This window comes from Macaca nemestrina, chromosome 6 (assembly GCF_043159975.1).
Source record: "Macaca nemestrina isolate mMacNem1 chromosome 6, mMacNem.hap1, whole genome shotgun sequence".
Lineage (NCBI taxonomy): Eukaryota > Metazoa > Chordata > Mammalia > Primates > Cercopithecidae > Macaca > Macaca nemestrina.
This window is the reverse complement of record NC_092130.1, coordinates 39396880-39419219: the sequence shown is the minus strand read 5'-3', so window position 1 is coordinate 39419219 and position 22340 is coordinate 39396880. Positions and strand designations below refer to the sequence as shown.

At 37.8% G+C, this 22340-nt stretch overlaps 1 long non-coding RNA gene across 1 annotated transcript in view; it reads right to left on the bottom strand.

The window, feature by feature from the left end:
- Nucleotides 1-13101: 13101 nt before the first annotated feature.
- LOC112424103 (uncharacterized) overlaps nucleotides 13102-22340 on the bottom strand; it is a 32238-nt gene continuing 22999 nt past the window's right edge. Inside the window, exon 3 of the long non-coding RNA XR_003014749.2 lies at nucleotides 13102-13412. This is a non-coding gene — a long non-coding RNA (uncharacterized lncRNA). The remainder of the gene's footprint in view (nucleotides 13413-22340) is intronic.

Sequence of the window (22340 nt, the reverse complement as noted above, 5' to 3'; positions counted from 1 at the left end):
TTCATTACTGTATCCCCAATACCTAGAATGATCCTAAAATATCATAGGTCCTTTATAAATATTTGTTTATTGACTAAACAAATGGATTTCTAAGCGGTGGCCCTCAAACTTTTAAAGATCAAAAGCACTTTGAGACCAGGTGTGGTAGTTCATGCCTATAATCCCAAACTTTGGGAGGCCAAGACAGGAGGATCACTTGAGGCCAGAAGTTCAAGACCAGCCTGGGCAACACAGTGAGACCCTGTCTCTACCAGAAAAAAAAAAAAAATTAGCCAGGTCTGATGGCACGCACTTGTAGTCATAGCTACTTGGGAGACTGAGGCAGGAGGTTTGCTTGAGCCCAGGAGTTCTAGGCTGCTGAGCCATGCATGCCATTGCACTTCAACCTGGGCAACAAAGTGGGACCCTATCTCAAAAAAAAAAAAAAAAAAAAAAGAAAGAAAGAAAGAAAGAAAAAGAAAAAATGAGAACAAAGATATTATAATGAGAAAAGCACTAGACTTGAGTCAGAATCTGATTTCCAGGACTTTTTGTTTTGCTAACTTGAGGTGTAATATTGGACATTCTACTTTACTGGTCTTCAGTTTCCTTATATATAAAATTAAAACTATACTGGGTATCTCTTCAATTTCACACAGAAAAAAATATTATAATTTAAACTCTGCATAACATCTAATTACCTGCTTTCATTTACCTCTTCCACACTCAGATTTCCAGGAATAATAAGAGGATAAATCATCAGTTAGGTGTTATCTTGAGTTTATTAAATCTTAGAAAAATTGAATTTCTTTCAGTGTTATACTCAGAGCATATTAGAAATAAAGCATCACTTATTAAATATTTCTTGATAAATTATTATATTCATCATGATTCATATTATGGAATTGGAATAAGAGGAAACGCTTAATCTGTACAGAAACCCCTTAGAGCCTCATGAGAGTGAAGTAATGAACAATTGGAGTGGTTAGGCAATCTTGGAAGATTTAGAGAATAATACTTTTAAAATGTTCCAAAATTATCTGAAAAGAATTTCAAAAATATTGCTAAAACTGATTATCACCTTATGATAGTGCTTATCTGTATTAACTAATATTTCTCTAATTATTATATATTATATAATATATTTATAATTTATATATCATATATTTTTATAATTTATATATTATATAATAATTAGAGAAATATTAGCTAATAGATAAGCACTATCATAATATTTATTAGCTAATGAATACTGATTACTACATAAAAATAAATAGCCTTTATAGGCAAAAAATAAAATTTGACAATGAATAATCAATTTTTAAGGTGGTTTGAAGTTCACTAAGACATATTAAGGCAAGTCACCTTAAAGGAGAGAAAAATAATGATAAATTTTATTCCCTTTTCCACAGTGTTCTTCAAATGCACTATCCTTTCATTGCTTCTAAATCTTTGTACTCGCTTTTGACAATTGTTTTCCTTCCTCTTTGCTTAGATAACTGTTCATCTTTCAGAGCCCAGCCTTTCCCAGCCTCCCATCTCCCATCTGTAGTTTTGAGTTCTTCTATTACCCTGTATTCTTATCCTGGCGGTCTGTAACATATTTGTCGTAACAATTTTTTTGTCTGTCTTACCCATTAGGATCTAAGTTTTGTGAGGCTAGGATGGGATCCATCTCATTCGACATTACATTTTCTGACTCCAGGAGAGGCCAAACGTAGAAGATGCCTAATAATATTTAGTAACTGAATGACTATAGCGGTGATCGAGTGTTAGGTAAAAACCAGTCTTTAGAAGAGAAGTCCCTTGATTGTACAATGCTGTGAAAAAGAGCTGGCTCAGGTGACAGTATTCTAAAGCTCCTTTACTGGGCCCATAGAATGGACATGAGCTTTGTAGAGTGGACAATTTGCAAGATTAGGAGACCTAGTAATTACAACAATTATTGGAAACAGCCTCATCATGGTACAAACACAAGTAATACAAATAACTCGCTTGCAAACATCAATGCATCACATGGAGTCCTCAGAAACATAGGACATTCAACAAAGAGCTCTTCATGAAGAAAGCTTATTTTTCTATTTTGAGGTCCAGAGTAGGTATTTGTAATATCTCAGAAGAAGGGAAGAATTTAAAACTATTATTTTCATTATTATAAATCATAGAATTAAATAGTATCTTCAGAGCTATGAAGAAATCATGACTCAGTATTCCCTTTAGGAAGCCATCATTACAGTAAAACAATCTATATACTTTGATCTACTAATATTAAGAAATTGTGAATTTAGAAGTTAATTAATTATATGCATATAGACCATCAATCTTAGCAATTCATATGACCTCTACTTTGAGTAGCATTATTTAAAATGAACTCAAGCTCTGTAATATTTTCATAATGGATTATCATATTAGATCAGGTTTTTATTTTACTACTTCATTGAATCTGCTCTGCCAAGGTCACAAGAGGCTTACATCTTTCTATCTCAAGTCTCATTTTACTAAACTAAAGCTCCTTCTTAAAACAGTTTTTCCACATGGCTCTCAGGGGACATTCTTTCCTGGATTTCCTCCTACCACACTGGTCATTCCCTCCTTCAGTCTCCTTTGCTGGCTTCTTTGAACCATTTTCTAGACCTCTAAAGCTGATGTGTGTTAGGATTCACCATCTTCTCTATCTACATGAATTTTCCAGGTGACCTCATTTCATTGCTTTATAGTTTTCCTAATCTTTACTTTAAAATTCATATTTGTACATATGGTATCTCCTCTAAGTCCCCAGATCCAAATATTCATTTGCCCACTTGATATGACTTAGATATTTAACAAGCATTTCAAATTTAGCATGTCCAAAATAAAATTGTTGATTTTTCCATTCCGAAACTAACCCTAACTTTCCCCATGTTAGTAATGACACCACCAATCACTAAGATATTCAAAACAGAGAACATTCTTTCTTTTATTATTTCATTTTCCATTAGATCCATCATGAAATCATGCCAATTTTTTTTTAATTATGCTCCAAACCCAATCAATTTTTTTAACTTCAGCACTCCCACCCTTGTACAAACTACCATTATCTTTGGCCTGCATTATTGCCATGACCTTCTAATGAATTTCCCTTCTTCTACCCATATAACAGCCAGACTTGTCTTTTCATAATGTAAATCAAATCTCCATTCAAAACCCTTAATTGGTTTCTCATCATCCCCCTTCTCCTCTATAACGTTTGCCACTATTTCATATAATATTGTGTATCTATTTGTGGGCTCCCTAAAGGCAGGTGTTCCCTAATAATTCATACCATATATTATTCATGCTTTTGCCCAGAGTCTAGTGTCTGGCACTTCATAGGTGCTCAATAAATATCTGCTGAATAAATGAATAAATTACCAAGTATTTTAAATTTTCTGGTATCTGGTATTACAACCTGGCAAAAGAGAAATAAGCAATGATTATTTGATGACAGATAACTGTTTTTCTAGCTACATCATAGTATCATACTTAGAGCCCCATGTACCATATTTTTTCTCATGTGACTGTAACAAATTCCAACTCTTTATTCTAGATTACTTTTGCTTCAGCTGCATTAGTCTTGTGATGTGCTATTTTCCATGAAGTGGCAATTTATGAACTATCCTTTTAACTCCAATAAAACATAAAGTTATATTACAAAGATATATGTATATACATATATGAAGATATATATAGTGGAGTGTAAATTTTTACAATCAATTTACAGATATAGGCCTATGTGACATATATGGGCCTATATCTGTAGGCATGATTTTTTATAGTGAGTTAGTATGATGGAGAACTTGAAAAAAATCTATGCTAATATCTCTTCAGAAATTTCTCTACTACTGAGACATAATATTTATTTTTATATGAGCAAGAACGATAAAAAGCAAATAGGGCTGTTAAGTATCAAAGCAGAGGCTAAACGTTAATAATTTACTTATTATTTCCACAAATACCTACTGAACCGCTACAATGTGCCAGGTATCATGCTAAGCACCAGGAAAACAGAAGAGAACAGGACAGATAGGGTCTCTGCTCTCACTAGAATTTACATTAGAGTGGAGAAGTTAGACAGTGAACAAGTAAATATATATAAAAGTATTTAAAATTGTGATTAGTAGGCCGGGTGCAGTGGCTCACGCCTGTAATCCCAGCACTTTGGGAGGCTGTAATCCCAGCACTTTGGGAGGCTGAGGCGGGTGGATCACGAGGTCAGGAGATCGAGACCATCCTGGCTAACACGGTGAAACCCCGCCTCTACTAAAAATACAAAATATTAGCTGAGCGTGGTGGCGGGAGCCTGTAGTCCCAGCTACTCGGGAGGCTGAGGCAGGAGAATGGCATGAACCTGGGAGGCGGAGCTTGCAGCGAGCCGCGATCGCGCCACTGCACTCCAGCCAGGGAGACAGAGAGAGACTCTGTCTCAAAAATAAATAAAAAATAAAAATAAAAAAAATAAAATTGTGATTAGTGCTCTACTGAAATAAGCATAATGCTGTAATCAATAAAAGAAGTGCACTGTGGCAGGTAGAATAATGTCCCCTTTAAAGATGCCTACATCCTGGTCCTGACGCCTGTGAATGTATTACATAGCAAGGGGAAATTAACATTGTGACAATTTGTCACAGCAGCAAATAGAAAAATAACACAGAGATTTTAGATGGGAGTCAAAGATAGCTTCTTTAAAGAGATGTCATTAATCTGAGTTGACAGATTAGAAGGAACATGTTATGCAAAGAGCTGGTGATAACCCATTCCAGGTAAAGAAAACAGCAAGCTCAAGGGCCCCAAGACTGAAAAGAGATTGATTAATGTTCTAGAAACTGTTGGAAGGTCAGAGTAATTCACGTGTGGTGACTGAGGGAGGAAGTGGTTAATAAGATTGGAAATTTAGATAGAATTTGTTTATGCAGGGCCTCATAGGCCATATTAAGGAATCCAGATTTTACTCTCAATGCAATGGGAAGACATTGAATTGTTTTAAGCATGGGTGCAACAGAATCTGTCTTATGTCTTTTAAACAAAATATCACATGTACTCCATAAATACATACAAATATTTGTATCAGTAAAATTTTTTAGTATATTTTTATTGTAATAAACCATACTTAACATGCACAAATCATAGTGTGCAGTTTAATAGTTGTTTGCAGTGAATACTCTCATGTAACTGCCACCCAGATCAAGGAATAGAACATTACCAAATCCTGAAGCCTCCCTCATTCCCCATTCCAGTCTTTATCTCCATCGAAGCAACCACTATCCTCACTTTAATTATCTTAGGGTAGTCTATGCAGTTATTGAGCTTTAAATTAATAGAATCATATAAAAATTTGTTTCTGATTTTTTTCCTGCTAAATATTGCATTATGTCTGTGAGGCTGATGCATATTGTTGTATGTAGTAGTTTTAAAAAAAATTGTCATTGCTGTGTATGTTTCTGTATATGGCAACAACAACATCTTTATCCATTGAACTATTGAGGTTCTTTTGAATTGCTTCTAGGTTTGAGCTGTGATGAACATTCTTGTCTATGTCTTTTTGTACATACACGTAGGCATTTCTATTGGATATATACCTAAGAGTGCATATCTAGGGGTATGCTTTATTGAACTTTAGTAAATGCTGCCAGCTTTCCAGAGTGATTGTAACAATTTACACTCCATCAGTACTGTGTGATAGCTGGAGCTGCTTTATCCTTTCCAAGGCTTGAAAATGTCAGCTTTTATTGTTTATTTATTTAGCCATGCTCTTGGATAGATACAGGCTTTTCGATGTGGTGGCTTAAATTTCCATTTCTTTAATAGTTAAGGATGTTATAAACCTTTTCATATGCTTATTGGCTATTTGGATATTCTCTTTCATTACATGCCTGCTCACTGACTTAGTACTTAGATTTTAAAAAGATAATTCTTGTTTCTATGGGGAAATTATATTAGTCAATACTAAGCACTTGTTTGGATCTTGAAACAACATGAATAAATTTTGGTGTATGCATTGGAAATTTACAAGTGCTCTTTTACAGGGGAAATGCTACAGAAACACAGGTGTGCTGCAAAACACCACGACAGTGCAATTTACCTGTAAAATTGGTCATGAAACTATGAGTCAAATCATGCATTCCAAAAAGTGTTGATCTATCTTAAGATATCTTACTCTTGTCCTCTCCAATACCAACTCCAAGGGAATATAATACTATCTCATGAATTGAATTTATTAATAAAATGGTGTCCTTTAAACAGAAGCACTACAGGAATTTAATGACTGAGGGAGAGAAAATGCAATACTGCATAAAATTTAATGCCTCCAGAAAAAAATTAATTTTACTAGTTTGAAACTGAGTTAGATGAATTCTAAGACATAAATATGTGAAGGAGAAAGGACATGCTGAATTAATGGGAGTTCTGGCTGCCTGCCCAGGGGATTCTGCAAAGTCTTAGAATACAAAGTAAATCATCCCTCTGGAGCAAGTGGTATGCCCCTCCAGAATGAGGAGGGTTCCGCCCAACAATAAATTAACGTTGTACAGCATGCTTTATTGCTCTGATCTGCATTCTGGCAGGCTTGCTTTCATTGTCTCTTCCCTTGGGCTGGCTTGCTTTGCTTGTCTTTTAAAGATGACTCAGCCAAACTTTTAGTCTTTGTTCTCATCGCTCCCTTTCCCTACTCCTCATTCTCCAATTTTTCTTCCCAGAGAGGCAAAGCCAGAGCAGAGACCACCCCCACCCCCTGCCCCATCCCTTTTGGTTATTGTTCTAGCTCACTGAGTATTGGCCCTGAGACGCAAACGGTTTATTTCCTCTTTCCCACCTTCATAGTTGACATTCATTTTACTAGGCTACCTCTGGCCCTCTCAGTTCTCTGAAGCTAGTGATCCTAAATATCTATGGCGTCTGGGGATGAGGGTGCTTTTCATCCCCGCCTTCTACTGCAACAATCCCTGCAATCCCCTCTGCAGCCCCAAGCAAGGAAATGCATGTCATCAGGAGTGCGGCGCAGCCACACATCCAAGGCTGACAGGGCGGGCACTCTGCCAAGTCCTGTGCGCTGCTCGCCTTCCACAACACCTTCCTCAGCTTCGTCTATATTTGAAGAGCTTAGTAAATTAATTTCCCAGGGGCAGAGAAGGGAGGAAGAGGGAGTGTCTGAGGGCTGAAAAATGCAGTCGATTCGCCCTCTGCTGGTTAAAGATCTGCATTTGTCGCCGACAAAACAACGGGGAATGAGAAAGCAATCCATATAATACGGATAAATTACAACAAAAACTCGGCTTAATTTAACCCACTTGTGAACCTTAACTGGCTACTCTTCCTCTTTAGCGCTGCCTACTTCCCCAGCACTGAGATTTAATGAGATTGATTCTAAACGCTAGTCCCAGGTAATATATTATGCCATCCTGAATCCATTTTCATTTGCCCCTGGGTTTCTGCCGTTCTAAAACGCAAATAATTCCCACTCACAAGGCTCTTTTTGTCTAACTAGTCGCTAGGCAACTGGAAGATAACAACTAAACCATTATTTCTAGAACACACTCGTGCTTCACTCCAATCAGTGTCTTTGCCTCAAATAGTAATTTCAAGCGAACAACAACAACAAAATCAGCTGCTGTTTGTGTTTCCAAGATTAATTAATTGGAAATCGAGAAAAAGAAAATGTAGTCCGTCCCGATGCTGGTGTCTTAGGAAAGCTGACAGGCAGCTTTGTGCAAGCCGAGGTATTGGCCGCCATAACTCACACTGACTTTTGTACCGCCTTTGCTGTCTTACGCATTTTGTCGGAATAAACCAACACGCGGAGGTTGGGTAATCTAGCCCCTGTACCACAGCAAGACAGCATTTACGAGTCACAGATTCCGGAGAGTAGAGAGAGAAAAACAACCACAGGATTTTGCAATATGGTGTATTATTTAACATCAGCCGGCTCCTCCTCCAGGCTAAAAATCCCAAAACAAGGGGTTCCTATCCCCCTCCACCTCTGGCATTGTAAATTGGCCAGTCACACGGCCCTTGGAACCAGTTGGGATTGGCCATTTCCTTTGTCAGGTGAAAATCTCTGCAGCGAGTCATGGGACTGAATTGGGCGGTGTCGCTGTCCGTGGCCAGGGTGCTGAACTCTGGGCGTGGCCAGAGAGATTTCCTTTGCATGACAGCTTCCGGTAGGGCGGGGTCGGGGTCGCGCTCAGAAAAGTGGATCCACCTGCCACCTGGTGGCAGATGAGGAAAATGCTATTGATAAAGTTTAAAGGGTTCTTTGGATTAAGATCTAAAACTTAAAAGACACAAATTGAAGATTTGGGGCGTAAGGAAGTGGTTTTTTGAGAGATCTGCCTATTTTTAAAGAGAAATGGAAAAATGTAGAATTTTCAGAGTGAGCTCTCGCTTCTACTCAAAATAATCTACGAATATGTTTAAATTTCTCCAAGCATTTTTTCCAACACATCTTGTAATCAAATAGGTATTTTTAAAGTATCTGTATATATAGGTATTTAAAAATATTTACTGAAACTTCCACAGGGTATATTTTACTGAAAGAAATACTAAGGAAGCACTATATTGTTAGCCAAACATATTCCAGGAAGCTTAGCCGAGATTACTACTCCGATCTCAGTTTCTGGAAGACAAAAAGTGTGACAATATTTAGGAATTGGTAAGAGGTGGTGGGAATTCTAGGAGGAAAACTCTTGTTTTTTTATTTTTTCCAAGCCTAATATATAAAGTATCAGAGTGCTAAAAATACAGAAAATTTATGGTATGTTTATTACTTTTAGTCTGTGTATATTATTTACACTATTTTACACAGTGATGATTAAGTTACTGTGAATTACGTACATCCAGCTTCAGAGGAGGAAACTTAAGTTGCTTTGTAAGTACAGATCTTGATAAATAGCAAGAAAAAATAGTGGAAATACCTTGTTCAAATGTTGTTTCAGAGTCTTACTGTATATTCAGATATATGGGTTACAGTGTAAAATCAATTCTAGCAAGTTGAGAGTGAAAATTCTTTCCCAAGCAAACAAGTTTACCACTCTCAGAAAAAAGACCCATCCGGGGGCACATTTGGCTTTATATGTCAACCAACCCAGTTAGTATTTGGTTTTCTTATAGCTATTTTCTCATTTACACTTCTATGGGTCTTAACATATAATAAAAATATAATAGCACAGTTACTTAACATAAAAATTACCATTTCTGTTTTAAGGTTTAAAATGAAATTTTGTTGAATAGATATTAATTTCAACAAAAATGTAGGTACTGATTTTGGTGTTGTTAACTGAATTGTCTTATAAAAAGGAGAAATTGATAGGAGCTTATTAAGGGAAAGAATTATCACTCTAATGTAGTCTCTATTTGATTAAATTGAGACGTTTCCAAACACTTGTCAGATTTCATGGAAAGACATCCATAGCCTATTCTACCAATATGAAAAAAATCATGAATAATAAGATGAAAGACATCTGTTTTAAATAAGAGTGTAATACAAGTCCAGTCTATAAGTAGTATTGGTTTATATTATGGCTTCTTGTGTTACTATGAGAGAAGGAAACTTTATACGCACATGCACAGGTTGAGCAATAAGAGGCATTGTCATTTAAAGCAACAGATGGGAGATCAAGAGCAGCTGCAATAAACTGAGCTGCCTAAAAAAGACTTCTATCCACCAAAGCATCCTGTTTCTGCTAACATGGATAAGAAACCTTAAATGCATGAAAAGACACAATGGTAGAATAAAATTTTTAAATAGTACTAAAGTTTACAACTGCAGGTATGACCTCAATGTTTCAAAATAACATCTACTCCTAAAAATAGACCATTTTTTCAGGCTTAAAAGGTATATATGAATGAAAATTAGAGATGACCCCAAATATTAACCTGTTTATAAAAATTACTATCACAATAAATATTATGAATATTAAAATTTTAAAACTATCTGAACTTTGGGTACAATAGTAGAAGCAACAAATCAGAAGAGACTCTCCAATATTCTAGTTAAGGTATTTTTTTCTAAAATAAGTTGAAAATAGTGACAAAATTATCAGCAGAACAACTTCAGAACCATTTAGACCTATGACTTAAAGATAAATAAAAATAAACAATGCATTTTACATTAATGTTAGAATCAATTTTGATCTACACTAATTTTATAAGCAGAAAATGTAGAGTCTTAAAGGGAAGAATATTGGCTAAAAAGAATTTGTTATTCAATATGAGACTAACTACATTTCTCTTGCTTCCCTGAGTGGATTTTCAAAAAAATTAATTAGCACTTAGGTAATAGTGTAATAATTCCAAAATTCTTTAATGTGTATCTTGAGATTTAGATGATGGGTAAATATACTGATGCTGTTGGGAACTAAGGCTTCTCACTTTGGGACAAGGAAAATACAAAATATGAAGTAGGGGAGGAAAATGAAGATACCTGTATTAATGTATTGAAAGTGTAAGTCTCATGATCCATATAGATGTATGTATGCACATATACTTATACAATATATATACAAATATGTATTTATTGAAGGCAAGGATCATTCATGGATGTTGGAAACCAATGGTTAATAAAATTGTTTTGGGAATAGCATATCCTCATAGTTTCAAATCTCTCCACATATCACTAATTAATTATAAAAAAAAATTAAAAGGTACCTATCCAGCTGAGAAATTTGATGGACACCATTTTATAACCAAATTGACAAACTTAATATCACCAATGATGGAATAAAATAACATCATATGCCCTCTGATGTGATACATTGAGAAGAACACAATATCACTTATGTGGTATTTTTGCAAAAATAGTTAACCTCAATCTAACCAAGGGTAAACACAATAAAAAATTCCAAATTGAGGGATATACTGTAAAACAACTCTTTAAAAACATCAGTGTCGATCATTAGAGAAATGCAAATTAAAACCACAATAAGATATCCTCTCAAACCAGTCAGAATAGCTATTACTAAAAAGTAAAAATATACCAGATGCTGATGAAAGTGTCAGAGAAAAGGGAGCACTTATACACTGTTGGTGGAAGTGTAAATTAGTTCAGCCATTGTGGAAAGCAATGTGGTAATTCCTCAAAGAGCTAAAAACAGAACTACCATTCGACCCAGCAATCCAATTAGTGGCTATATACCTAAAGAAATATAAATCATTTTACCATACAGACACATGCACACAAATGTTCACTGCAGCACTATTCACAATAGCAAAGACATGGAATCAACCTAAATGCCCATCAATAACAGACTGGATAAAGAAAATGTGGTACATATACACCATGGACTACTATGCAGCTATAAAGAAGAACCAGATCATGTCTTTTATGGGGACATGGATGAAGCTGGATGCTATTATCTCTAGCAAACTAATGCAGGAACAGAAAACCAAATGCTGCATGTTCTCATGTATAAGTGGGAGCTAAACGATGAGAACTCATGGACCTAAAGAGGGGGAATAATAGAGACTGAAGCCTACTTGAGGGTAGAGGGTGGGAAGAGGGAGAGGATGACAGAAAATAACTATTGGGTACCAGGCTTAGTACCTGAATGATGAAATAATCTGTACAACAAACCCCTATGACATGAGTTTACCCATATAACAAACTGCACATGTACCCCGGAACCTACTATAAAAGCTTTTTTAATAAATAAATAAAAACAGCAGTGTCATGAAAAAGAAGTTAGTGTTATTAAAAATCAGCATCATAAAAATGTTTTCTCTGTTCAGTTTAAAGTAAACTAGAGAAACATAACAACTAAAAGCAATGTGCAATCCTTGATTGTATCCTACATTTAAAAAAACAGCACAAAGAACATACTTGGAACAACGGGGGAAATTAGAATATGAAGTATGTATTAGATAATAGTACCGTATTCATGTTAATCTTCCTGAGTGTGATAATTGTATTGCGGTTATGAAGGATACTGTCCCTGTTTGTAAGAGGTACATGTTGAGATATTTAGGAATGATATAATAATGTCTGCAGCTAACTATGCCAAAATAAAAGGTTTACATATTACACAGGTTAGCTACTGTCACAGAATGTAGTGCAACAAAATACTTCAAAAATTAGTAGTTCAAAGCAACACTGATTCCCATTCATGCATCTTGGGGTCGGCAGATTTAGGCTGAGATCAGCCATGCTCCGCTTCAATATGCAGGTTGTGTCCAGTACTGTTCCATGTGTCTTTCATCATTCTTTGATCAATAGGCTATCCAGAGAATGTTCTTATGAAGATAGCAGAAGAGCAAAAGGACAAGCCCAATTATGCAAGCACATTTCAAGGCACAACTTGTTTCTCTCTGTGTATTAGTTTCCTTAGAGCTTCCATAAAAAATGACTACAAATTGAGTGGCTTAAAACAGTGGAATTTTATTCCACTTAAAACAGTGGAATTTTACTCCACAGTTGTGGAGGCTAGAAGTCTGAAATCAAGATGTCAGCAGGGTTCCACTCCCCCTGAAGGCATAGTGGAAGACCCTTCCTTGACTCTACCAAGTTTCTGGTGGTTGTGGGCAATCCTTGTAGCAGCATCAGTCCAACCTCTGTCTCTGTCATCATGTTGCCTTCTTCCCTATGTGTGTCCATGAGTCTTCAAAATCTCTCTCCTTATAAGGACATCAGTCATTGGATTTGGGGCCCACCCTAATCCAGTTTGACTTCATTTTAATTTGATTACATTTGCTAAGACTCTGTTTCCAAATAAGGTCACATTCACAAAGACCAGTGGTTATGATTTCAACATATCTTTCTGGGGGACAAATTCAACCTACAACACTCTTAACATCCCATTGAGGGCCAAAATAACTCATATGGCCAACTCCAGAGTCAAGAGATAAGGAAGTATATTGAACCCAAGGTAAAGTCAAAGCATATCATGCAGCTAAACTCAGCACCATTGGAGCGGAGAGGTATACATCTCCCATAAAAATTGAGGAAGAGATAACTATTTTTGAATAATGTATGTGCATATATATTATAATGTATTATATAATACAGTAATAGATAAATATGTAAAAGAAAGTGTACAAATGTAGCAAAATTGATAAATCTAGGTGAAGGTAATATGGTCATTTATTATTATATTCAATAAAAACAAATCTGGATTTAGGTAAGGAGCAGCTTTATTTAAAAAAAAAAACTTATTACAGACCCTCTGATCACAGAAATCTTCCAATGTCTAAAAATCAAATTTTAAAAAAAGAGTAAAAAAAAAAAAAAGGTGTAAACAGGGCTAGCAGGACGTTTGTATGGGAAGAGGGCAAGGGGGGTAGGATGAGCAGGTGGCATGATCAGGGCACTTTAACTGGAGATATGATTTTCCCTCCTGTGGTTGGCTAGTTCTCAGAATAAACTGTTTAGTGGGAGATGTTCTGCTTTTTAGAGCTTGCTCAAGTTTTGGGGCCAGCTGAAGTTCAGGGACCTGTGGGGAGAAGAGAAGCCTTATTACACTTTAGTTAAGGTAAACCAATGGGTAAGTCATAAGTGATTACGAACACTCTTGTAACTCTTCCAAAACTCTGAAATGTTTCAAAATAAGATTTTTAAAGTTTAAAAGTTAGTACTCAGATACAGTTTTGAAGTGAATTTTTGTTCTCCCAAAACTTCATGATATCCTACTAACTATGGATTGTCCCTCTTCCCAACATGTAGGTTTTGATCCTGACTTTACAAGCTAAGAGGCTATAGATTTAGTCTGTGGGCTCCCAATTCTACCTTCACCAGAAAGAATACAGGCTTTAAAAAAACCTGCCACCATATTTAAAGTTACTAACATTTTCCAAGGCAAAAGAAAATATTTTGGATTTTAATTCCATCAAGCAGATTTTAATAAATCGCCTGGGGCTAACCAAACAGATCAAGATTCAGAGGAATTGAATTGAAAAGCAGTATTTCTGTGCCTGGCTTACGTCACTTAACATAACGTCCCCCATGTTCATCCATGTTGTGACAAATTGCAGGATTTCCTTCTTTGTGAAGGGTGAAGAATATTCCATTATGTACATATACTACATTTTCTTTAATCACTTACCCACTGATGGGCACTTAGGCTGATTCTATATCTCAGCTATTGTGACTAATGTTGCAATGCATGGGAGTGCTGATATCTCTTCAACATACTGATTTCATTTCCTTTGAAAATATCCCTGGTAGTGGGATTGCTAGATTCTATGGTAGATCTATTTTTAATTTTTTGAGGTCCTTCTATATTGTTTTTCATAAGGGTGTTACCTCATTTATATGTGGAATCTTAAAAAGTTGGTCTCATAGAACTAGAGAGTAGAGGTGGTTGCTAGGGGCTGGGATGAGGAAGGAGAGGTTGGAGAGCCAAAAGGATACAAAATTTCAGTTAGGAGAAATACGTCCAAAAGATCTATTGCTCAACATGGTGGCTATAGTTAATAACAACATACTGTATTCTTTAAAAATGCCCAAGACATGGATGTTAAGTATTCTCACCACAAAAATAATAACTATGTGAGGTAATATATATGTTAATTAGCTGAATTTAGTCATTCTACAATATAAATATGCTATAAAATATCATGTTGTATATGATTAATATAATTTTGTCTATCAATTAAACATAAACTAACAAAAAAGAATATAAAAAAAGAAAAGCAGCATTGCTTATACTTCACCTCATAAGAATTTTTTTTTTTTTGAGACAGATACTGACTCTGTCACCCAGGCTGGAGTGCAGTGGTACAGTCATAGCTCACTGTAATCTCAAGTTCCTAACCTCAAGCAATGTTTCCTCCTCAAGTAACTGGGACTACAGGCTTTGTCACCATACTTTATTTATTTATTTATTTATTTATTTATTTATTTATTTATTTATTTATGTAGAGACAAGGGTCTTGCTATGTTATCCAGGCTGGTCTCAAAGTCCTGGCCTCAAGTGATCTTCCTGCCTCAGCCTCCTAATGTACTAGGATCGCAAGCTTTAGCCACCACACCCAGCCAAGAATGTATTTTTTTAACTTACAATTTTTTTAATGAATTATTTTGAAATTGATTGTATTAAGACTTCCTAGGATGTGAGAAGCTTCTGCATAATTTGTGAATCACTAAATAAATATTTCCTTTTAAAAAAACCACCCCAATAGCCTTTTTGATGATGCTAAGTAATATTAGTGGGTGGGTAGTATACTCCATTTTTTTTCTATCCAAATTGCTGAAGGCTATTCTCTGTTTATATATGTTGACCAAGAATAAACATCTTTTTTAATGTATTCAAGACTCATAGTCAGAACATAAAGAATAGAAATTAATAGAAAAAGGTAAACAATGCAATGTTAAAAACAGGCAAGAGAACTGAACAAAAGCTTTCCAAAAAAGGATATTCCAATGACTACAAATATATTAAATAGTGCCCTACTTCATCAGTAATTAATGAGAAATGCAAATTAATCAATTACATATGAACACAGTCACTCACCAGAATGGTCAAAATTTTAAAAGACTAGTAATTCTAAGTGTTGGAAATAATTCGAACAACTGGAAGTTGCACTGCTGATGAGAATGTAAATCAGTACAACTTCTTTTTTTTTTCTTGAGATGGAGTCTCACTCTGTGGCTCAGGCTGGAGTGCAATGGCGTGACCTCCGCTCACTGCAACCTCCACCTCCTGGGTTCAAGCAATTCTCCTGCCTTAGCCTCCTGAGTAGCTGGGATTACAGGCACGCACAACGATGCCTGGCTAATTTTTGTATTTTCAGTAGAGACAGGGTTTCACCATGTTGGTCAGGCTCGTTTTGAACTCCTGACCTCGTGATTGGCCACCTCAGCCTCCCAAAGTGTTGGGATTACAGGCGTAAGCCACTACACCTGGCCAGTACAACTTCTGAGAAAGCAGTTTGGTGACATCATGTAAAGCTGAAAAGAGCATACCCTATGATATCAATGCTACTTATATATACTTCTAATATATACTCCCCACAAAAAATATCTGTATACGTGTGCACAAAGTGACATGTACAATGATATGCTGTGAGCAGTAGAATAATAAAATAGGTAAATGAATTTTGCTGCATTCATACTGAAAAAGACAAAAGCAGTCCATAGGAGCTGGCCTGACACTCAACAGCTAGGCCATAGTGATCTTCTGTTGAACTAAAAATGATTTCATAGGACACCAGTATCAGAGAAGGCCACACTATGACTATGATGGAGCAAGAGGGAAATGAGAGCACATCATAAGTGTGTCTAAATACAGACAAAAAGGAGTATTGTCCAATCCACAAAAATGCCCAAACATCTTTCTGTTCTGGCTAATATTAGTCACTACAGCTTATTTACCAATGACAGCGTTAGTCTCACCCCATTCCTCTCACCTTCTACTAAGAATTATCAATATACTCATCATAGAATTAACTCCACTTATAATGGCATCCAATTCAGAGCACCCTGCTTCAAACCTCCCCCAAATCACCTAACACAAGACCAAATGTATGTTCTTTCTAACAGCTTTTCACTGAGATGCTCCATGATTCTCTATGGTGTGCAGCTTCCTTTGTTACAATAAGTCAGTAAACATAACTTTGTTCAACTACAGGTGTGTTTCTGATGGTCTCTAGCTAAAGGTCATTGACAATATATTGGAATTTTATATGGCAATGGAAAGAAATGAACTAGAGCTAAAGATAACACCAATCTTACATTGAGCTAAAAAATGAGAGAAACAAAATTCAAAGGATTACCTACTGTACACTTTACTTGATATATAGTTTTGTTTTATTTTATTTCCACTCATACTCATGTAAGATATACAGTTTTCAAAAGAGGCAAAACTAAATTGTTTTAAGGATGCACACTTAAGCCAGGTGTTAAAATCTGACAGAGATTGAAAGATTCATTAACTCCCTCATGTCAGGATGTAATCAGTGTTCTGTACACTTTCTATTTTCATTCCTTCTTTTTTGCTATTGGAAAATATAGTTTAGATTTCTCTTAAGTGGCCATAATTGTATAGCACCTGCGACATAAAATATTGAGCACAAATGAGGAATCAAATGTTTTAGGTAATGAGCACGAGACAGCAGCAGAAGACAAGTTCTAGTTCTTACATTGCCATGAGTAGCTGTATGAATTGGGCAAGTGACTTCGTCACTTTGGGCCTCAGTTTCTTCATCTTTTTTTTTTTTTTTTTTAAGTGGAGGGTGGGTGAGGAGACAGAATCTCATCTTTCTGAAATGTCTTATTATTCTTAAACATTCTATTATCCTATGATCATAAAGGAAGCTCTCAACAAATATCTCCTATATTTCTAGTAGGCCATTTTCAATATGTGTAAGCAATCATTTTATTTGCTTTAAAATCCAAAACCAAATATTTATCTTCATTTGATTTATTCATTACATTATCTGGGAAGTAGAGTAGTGTACTGATTAAGAGCATAGACTTGGGAGTCAGACAAAATTAAACTGAATTTTATTTCTAACATTTGCTAGGTAGGGGACCTTGACATAACCTCTCCCATCTCACTTTCTTTGTCTTTTTTTTTTTTTAATCATATAGTTGTTGAAGTATTAAATAACGCATGTAAATAATTTGTCATAGTTTTAGTACATGGAAATCATATCCAATAGATACTACTGCCATTATAATCATAAGTGACAAGCCAGCTGCTCCCTTTGTGCACGTGTATACAGATATTTTTTTGCGGGGGAGCATATACTTAGAAGTAGCATGATAGCGTAGCGCAAATCAAGAGGCCAGTTGGCTTAGTCCCCTGTAAGTGTACCTACTGGACCTCAAGTTTCTGAAGGAGAATGTCTGTTTGTTCCCTTTCCTTTTCCTACTGACCACTTCCTCCACATTCTCCAGCTCCCTGCCTCATATATTTGGCTTGGGCTTCAGAAGACCCTGCAGGATCCTTGTGCTTCTTTCTTCGTCTCTGGATGGACTGCAGAGTGTGCAGATGTAGCTTAAACTTGTTGCTGTTCGCCCACTGCTTCAGTGGCTCCAGAAAGCGAGCAGATAGAATGACTTCAGCTTGAACGACTAATCTCATTGGCTTCTCAATTCCCAAGGACTTTTTTTTTTTTTTTTTCCTGAAAGGGAATTAACAGATGAGTCTGTGGTTGCTTTGGCAACAAACTTTCAACCTCTACCTAACTCTCCGGAATGAGAACATACCTATTAATACATTCGCTAGACTGGGGAGTTTAGTCGCTCAATGCAAATTTTCTTTCAAGTGCAAAACAGCTTAATCAGCTCGGCTAGCCTTTGATGGTGCTGCGGTTAGAGGCTGGTGAAGCGGAGAGCAACTGTTGCAGTAACCTGTTGCAGAAAAGTGAAAGTATATCCGCAACAGTTGGCTTTGATTGCAGAGAGTGCGCTTGTGAGAACTGATGGCGGGTGCGCGCAGAAAATCTTTGCAAAGCAGGCAAGTGGGATCTCTTCTTATTTTTCTGTGCGTATCTGTGGGGGGTGCGACAACGATCCGCTATTCAGTGGCGGAGGAAATGGAGAGCGGTTCGTTTGTGGCCAACGTAGCTAAGGACCTAGGACTGGACGTAGGGAAGCTGGCTGCGCGCAGGGCGCGGCTGGTTTCCGAGGGCAACAAAATGCACTTCCGGCTCCACCGCAAGACAGGAGATTTGTTTGTGAAGGAGAAACTGGATCGGGAGTCACTTTGTGGCAAAGCCGACCCGTGTGTTCTGCACTTTGAAATAATCCTGGTGGAGCCGCTGCAGTCCTTCCGTGCCGAGGTCAGGGTATTTGATATCAATGACAATGCCCCGGTTTTCCTAAACAAGGAGCCGCTTTTAAAGATTCCGGAGAGCACCCCCTTGGGTTCACGTTTTCCTCTGCAGAGTGCCCAGGATCTGGACGTGGGCCTCAACGGTCTCCAAAACTACACCCTTAGTGCCAACGGCTATTTCCACCTGCACACCCGCTTCCGCAGCCACGGGCCTAAATATGCTGAGCTGGTGCTGAACAAACCCCTGGACCGAGAGGAGCAGCCTGAAGTCAACTTGACAATTATGGCGGTGGACGGCGGGTCACCGCCCAAGTCTGGCACAGCTCACATCCGCGTGGTGGTTCTGGATGTCAACGACCACGTGCCCCAGTTCTCGCGACCGGTGTACCCAGCCCAGGTATCAGAGAACAGCCCCAATGGCTCTTTGGTGGCCACGGTGACTGCCATGGACCTAGACGAGGGCACGAACAAAGCGATAACTTACTCTTTAGCTCAAAACCCAGAAGCAATTCTCAAGACGTTTCAGATTGACTCTCAAACTGGAGAGGTTCGACTAAGAGGAACCCTAGATTTTGAAGACATTGAAACATACGACATTGACATTCAAGCTACAGATGGTGGAGGCCTCTCTGCCCACAGCAAAGTCCTGGTAGAAGTGGTGGATGTGAATGACAATCCTCCCGAAGTGATGGTCTCCTCTGTGTCCAGCCCACTCCCTGAAGACTCACCACCACAGACGGTAGTAGCCCTTTTCACTATCAGAGACCGGGACATTCGAGTGGGAGGAAAAGTCACCTGCTTCCTCAGAGAAGACCTTCCCTTTGTAATCAAACCTACATTCGGGAATTCTTACTCGCTGGTCACTGACAGAAGCTTGGATCGGGAGGAGGTCTCAGGCTATAATATCACCCTTGTTGCCATGGATACTGGACCACCTAGCTTATCTGCTGAGACTATGATAGAGGTGCTAATATCTGACGTTAATGACAATCCTCCAATATTTCGGGAAGATTCCTATATCTTGACTCTTCGAGAAAATAATAGTCCTGCAGTTTTTATTGGCCAAGTCCATGCTGAGGATCTTGATTTGGGTGAGAATGCCCAAATAACTTATTCTCTGTTGCCTCCAAAAAATGGAGATCTATCAGTCTTTGCTTACATATCCATAAATTCAGACAATGGAAAGCTCTACGCACTGAGAACCATGGATTATGAGGCCATTCAAGATTTTCAGTTTGTGGTAAAGGCAACTGATGGGGGCTTCCTGTCACTGAATAGCCAAGCTACTGTCAGAGTGGTTGTCCTAGATGACAATGACAATCGTCCAATGATCTTGTACCCACTGCAGAATGGCACCTTGCCCTGCAATGACCTGGTGCCCAGGTCTGCAGAGGCAGGCTACCTGGTAACCAAAGTGGTGGCTGTGGATGGTGACTCAGGTCAGAATTCTTGGCTTTCATATCATCTACTTAAGGCCACTGACCTTGGGTTATTTTGTGTTCAAAGACAAAATGGAGAAATCCGTACATTACGGCAGATATCTGAGAGAGACCCCATGATGCAGAAATTGATCATTCTTATTCAGGATCACGGCCAACCAGCTCTTTCAACTACTGTCTCACTCAACATCCTGCTGGTAGATGGCTTTTCAGAGCCCTACCTGCAGTTCCAGGATCCAACCAAGCATTCCAGAAAGGTAAATCCATCCACTAAATATTTGGTAATTTCTCTGGCCATCCTCTCCTTTCTCTTTCTCCTCTCTGTCACAGTGATCTTCATTATACATGTCTACCAAAAGATTAAATACAGAGAAAAGTTTACAATTCAAGAGCATTTCTATGATGACTGTAATTTCTCTAACAATCTGGTACAAGGACAAGGCAATGGATCCTTATCCCAGCCTTGTCCATATGAAATGTGTTCAGCCACTGGCACTGGTAATAGTGAGTTTCGCTTTCTTAAGCGCTTTATGCCCAACTTCCCTTTCCCTCATGCCACTGGGGAGATAAAAATGGAGGCTGGCTCCAGTTTGCCTCTAAATTCTGAAAGGAATAAGTCTCGGAGATCAGAGGGCCATGACCAGGTATCTGATGACTATATGTAGCTCCTATTTACAGCCTCAGTGAGAGAAGAGAAGCGGAATTTTATACTTGGTATGCAAAGATGTTTCATCCTCATTAAAACAAAAACTGGTAGTAGATTGCAGCTTTAGCGAAGATAAGAGTACTTAGTTTGGTGAAAATGGGAAACCCAGAGTGAGGCTAGGCTTACTCAATACAAAGCAGTTATCCTGATCCCCAGATCATTTATCTATAACCCTTTCTCCAGTTGGAATTCTGTTTAAAGAAATGTCACCCTCTATAAATGCACATGTGGTAGGAACTTCTGCTTTTCCATCTCTGTGCTAGCAAGTAGTGAATAAGCCATTATTCACATTTCCCCTAGAAGTTCATTGGTCCTGGCCCAGGAAATGCTTAGTTCCATAGAGAGATCCTTTTATTTGCCTCTAAATTATTTTCCAGTAGAAAGTTATGCATGCATAGGGAAGAGAACTACCTTCCCTTTTTAATATATTGGGAAGTGATTAGGTTTGACAAGCAGAGATACAGTTTATTATTCAGGAATCTCTAAATTCTTGTCCATGATGAGTGATTATCTTTGATCAATGCCTTGCCTGCAATCTTTCATAATCATAATCATGGAAATGCCTGGTAAATGGTGGTCTTCCCAAATAATCATGGTGGGAGGAAGGGTGGAGAAAGAAAAGGATTTCACTTATTTGCAAATGTGAGTAAGGGCAGAAATAAGGATAAAAAGATTCAGTTTAGGAATGTTCTCCAAAATCAAATTAGATGTAGATTTTTTTTTTTTTTTTTTTGAGACAGAGTTTTGCTCTTGTTGCCTAGACTGGAATGCAAAGTCACGATATCGGCTCACTGCAACCTCTGCCTCCTGGGTTCAAGTGATTCTCCTGCCTCAACCTCCTGAGTAGCTGGGATTACAGGTGTGCGCCACCATGCCCAGCTAATTTTTTGATATTTTTAGTAGAGACGGGGTTTCACCATGTTGGCCATGCTGGTCACGAACTCCTGACCTCAGGTGATCCACCCGCCTAGGCCTCCCAAAGCGCTGGGATTACAGTCGTAAACCACTGTGCCCAGCCAGATTTGATTTCTTAACGATTGTTTGGAGCCAGGCAAGTTTCAAATCTCCCTCTTTCATATCCAGATGTCTATCCTTGCAGACCCAGAGAGAATCTATTTGAAAACAGGGAAATGGAGGGTGGATGAGGATAAAAATAAAGTAGGATGGCTGGGCACAGTGGCTCACGGCTGTAATCCCAATTTTGGGAGACGGAGGCAGGCGGATCACCTGAGGTGAGGAGTTCAAGACCAGCCTGGCTAACATGGCAAAATCCTATCTCTACTAAAAATACAAAATTTAGTCGGTCATGATGGCACGTGCCTGTAATCCCAGCTACTCAGAGGCTGAGGCTGGAGAATCGCTTGAACCTTGGAGGTGGAGGTTTCAGTGAGCTGAGATTGTGCCACTGCACTCCAGCCTGGGCAACAGAGTGAGACGCTGTCTCAAAAAATAAATAAATAAATAAATAAATAAGGCCTGCTGTAGTTAATAAGTGTT